This window comes from Poecilia latipinna, unplaced genomic scaffold (assembly GCF_001443285.1).
Source record: "Poecilia latipinna isolate Pla-1442-1.1 unplaced genomic scaffold, P_latipinna-1.0 Scaffold1902, whole genome shotgun sequence".
Taxonomy (NCBI): Eukaryota; Metazoa; Chordata; class Actinopteri; order Cyprinodontiformes; family Poeciliidae; genus Poecilia; species Poecilia latipinna.
Window position 1 is genome coordinate 26,445 of NW_015114518.1, and position 3,574 is coordinate 30,018.

At 42.8% G+C, this 3,574-nt stretch overlaps 1 protein-coding gene across 2 annotated transcripts in view; it reads left to right on the plus strand.

Annotated features, from left to right (window-relative positions):
* The first annotated feature begins 545 nt into the window (after nt 1-545).
* tlcd4b (TLC domain containing 4b) overlaps nt 546-3,574 on the plus strand; it is a 28,346-nt gene continuing 25,317 nt past the window's right edge. Inside the window, exon 1 of one of the 2 annotated variants that reach the window (XM_015015319.1) lies at nt 546-1,259. The gene's annotated coding sequence lies outside the window, so the exon portion shown is untranslated. Of the gene's footprint in view, nt 1,260-1,998; nt 2,177-3,574 lie in introns of those variants that run through there. The other variant, XM_015015320.1, reaches the window with a different exon arrangement.

Consider the following 3,574-nt stretch of genomic DNA (forward strand, 5'->3'; position numbering starts at 1 on the left):
ATATATTGATTAACCAGAAAGGCAGAAGTACAGTGATGTATGTTTGAAGTGTTCTGCAAATAAAAATCTGAGAAGTGTTGTGGGAATTTATATTAATTATTAATCATTAATCAATGCAAATTAATATTCAATCCAAATGTAGCTGTTCTGTGAAGGTTTATTTTACTGTGTAAAATATGTTGGCAGCAGCATCATGATGTGGAAAAACCCTCCTTGGTTTTTTTTCTCTTTTTTTTTTAAGCATGGGCACGACCCTGGACATACGTGGAGGGATTTCATTCAAAGCACATCAGTCTATAGGGAAGGCCCAGTCAAAGCCCAAACATAAATCCAACTGCGAAGCTGTGCTGAGAGTTGATGCTGTTTTTGTTCAAAACATTTGGAATACAGTGCAATAGTTCATCTCAAGCATTACTTTGTGTTGATCTTTCACATTAAGATTTCAAGATTTATTTTTCTAGTTTGATCATATCTGAACCAAACACCTTCTTCCAAGAATGTGGTGTGCTTACTTTTCTAAATTTTATTTATAAAAATGAATGGCATGTATATGTTTTTTTCCTGCTTTCTGTAAATATATCTTGTGAAATAGTAATAAAACATATCTAGCAAATTTAATTTGCAAAGTTGGCAAGAATATATGCTTTTTATCGTTTACAAATGATCAGGTGTGTTTCCATTAAATCTGTATTGAAATGCTGTTGGAAGTGGTGATGTTCCTAAAAAGAAGAGGGGCCCCGAATCAAATTCTGCCTCGGGCCCCATACAACCTTAGGCCAGCCCTGCTTACTCATCCATAAATCATATAAAAGCCTGGCCTTTGTTTCTCGTGGGTGTAGCCCGTATTTAGGGGGGCGTGTGCACGCGGAGGCGGTTACGTGCCGACGTCACCGCTCGTTCGCTCGCTTTCTGTCAAGAGTCAAAATAAAACGACTAAAAAAAACTTTTCTATCGGTACTCTCATGCGAAAACACCCGAAAGCGAGGATATGAGGCGGTGAGAGAAGCCATTGCTCTCCTTGTTCGCAGCGGCTGGTGGGACGCGCGGCGCTTGTCTTCGTGGCGGGGGAAGGCTGTTGTGCTGTTCCTCCGCTCGTCCTGGGGGTCTCGCTGGGAGAGCCAGCGGGGCTGCTTTCAGTTTTAGCCGAGCCGCTAGCTAACGTCAAGTTGAAGGAAAGTGGAGAGAAGACGCCCACAGCAATACCGGTGCTTGAACGGGGGGGTTTGTCCGCCAACTGTGCCCTATGCGACGGCTAGCAGGTAAAGCAGAGCTCATACCTCCTCTTCCACCGCTATGAACCCATGTATTCTGTCTGCATTTTACCTTAGACTTTTCTTTTTGTCCTCCTTTTTATTTGTTGTTGCCAGCTCATACTTAACTCTCCGTGTTCCCACCATGTAACGGGACTGCTTGTTACAACTCGTTCCCCACCTGTCTGGGTATGCATTCAAGAGGGAGGAGGGGAGGGGGGGGAGGAGAAATAACAATAAAAAAATAAAAGCTACATTTCTTGTTGCTGGTACGTTCCTCGCCAAATCTCGCCATTTTCTTGGCTGCCTGCAACGCTTTTGTTGTTCATTTGCATCCAAAGAGCAGGGCGCACTGAATGTCTTCGTGGGTAGATAATCTCATCTTTGCTGCAGATCCCGGATAACGCGAGCCGCTCCGCGGTGGACGGTGTGCAGCTCCCTCCAAATCGTGGAGGTATTGTTATAGGGTCTGTGTGCAAGATGCACCGATCAGCCGTGATGTATCAGTATTCATGTCAGGATCCAGCCTGCTGGAGGAGACCGGTGCGATCAGGCTTCTGCGGGGAGAGAGAGAGGATAAGGAGGAGGTGGGGGGTATTGTGCAAGTCCAAGCCCAGAGGTTTGGTGTAGCAATGCGGTAGACTGGGGGTCGGTTTGGATTTCCAAACGAGCAGAGTCGTGTGGGTAGAAGTGGTGGTGGTGGGAGGGAAATTGAAGCGCTATTATTTATGTTTGGTCGACATGTCAGTGGGGTTGGGGGGGAGGGTGTCACGGTTTGCTGACAGCAGCAGGATGGTCCTGCGGAAGAAGGTCAGGAGTGGATGACAGGGCGGGCTCTCCTGTTCCGGGGTCGCGAGACGCAGTGAGGAGGCTCCGCGGGCCGCCTCCTCTCTTCCCACGGGGCGGGATATGAACCAGCCTGCCAGGTGAAGGATGCTGAATTATTCAGGCGCAAGCTGCATATATGAGCAGCGCAGAAATGTGGGGAATAATAGGCTCACTGGGTGTTGTGGAGCTTTTCTCTGCTTTGCTGCTGAACCTGACCGTTTTTTTTTTAATAATGAGGATTTGCACTGCATAGCCTTTGATTAGTGTGTTTAGTGCTGGTGACTTCAACTAGGAGTGGGCGATATGGACTTAAGAGTTTTATCACGATATTTTGTGGTACTATTGTGATAAGTGACTATAAAAACTATTTACTTTTTTTTAAGCAACTTTAGGTATGGCTGGGACTGGCTGGCACAATAATCATACTAATCATTAATAAAAGCAAACAAATACTGCTTTTGAAAAACAATCCCATTTGTAATATGCTTCTTTAGGACACCAGTCACATAAAGAAATGTGATTTATGTCACTAAAATGCACAGAGTAACTGCATCCAATCATATTTTCAAATGTATTGATATTTATTGATCAAACAGTGGAGAAAATGGCAGAACTAACTGACACCATTAATTGGAATTTATCGTGACAATAATTCTTATCATGATGAGACATTTATCACGATAAATAATCTGATAAATGTTCATTCCTACATTTAAGTAAAAAATGGTCACCTAAAACTGCATAGAACAAGATTGAAACTTCTGATTTTTGGAGTGTAACTTACACCAGACATATTTTAAAATTGTATCCTTGTCAAGTAAGGACAGTTTGAGAGTTTTGGTATCTTATTTGTTTTTTGTTTTTTTTACAATAAATAAACAAACAAACCCAAAGACTATCACCTTTAGTGCATTGTTTCACCAAAACTACTCTTAAGAACCACAGGTCTGGTTCAAGTTGAATTTAAAGTTGTCCAGAAGAAAAGTCTGTCAGAATCAAATAAACCAAATCAAACAGTAAATAAACCTTAATATGCATTAATGCGCACAGTGCTAACTGTCTTAGCATTACCACAGCAGCTAACATCTACAGTCTTCTTTATTTCCGGTCTTGGTGTGCAATCAGCGCCAAGAAAAATAAATGGAGCTCTTGGATTGGCTACTTTGCAAACGCCACAAAAGTCTGGTGTAATATTTGCTCACACAGCAAACATGTTGGAAAAAGGCGCTACAGTCAGATGAGACCTAACAGAACTTTTTGGCCAGTGCGCACTACTTTGTGTTGGGTTGTGACATAAAATCCCAGTAAAATATAAGGATGTCTTTGGCTTTCTGAACACTTTTCCAAATCACTGTAGGTGTGTGTACATTACATACCCAAGGTGTCATGTGCAGCTCGGCGGTTAACCCACTTAGATTGCTTTGCAAACAGAATAATTCCACATATCTGTACCGTATCTGATTCTCACTGCTTTCTGCCAACTCTCAGTAACCTTT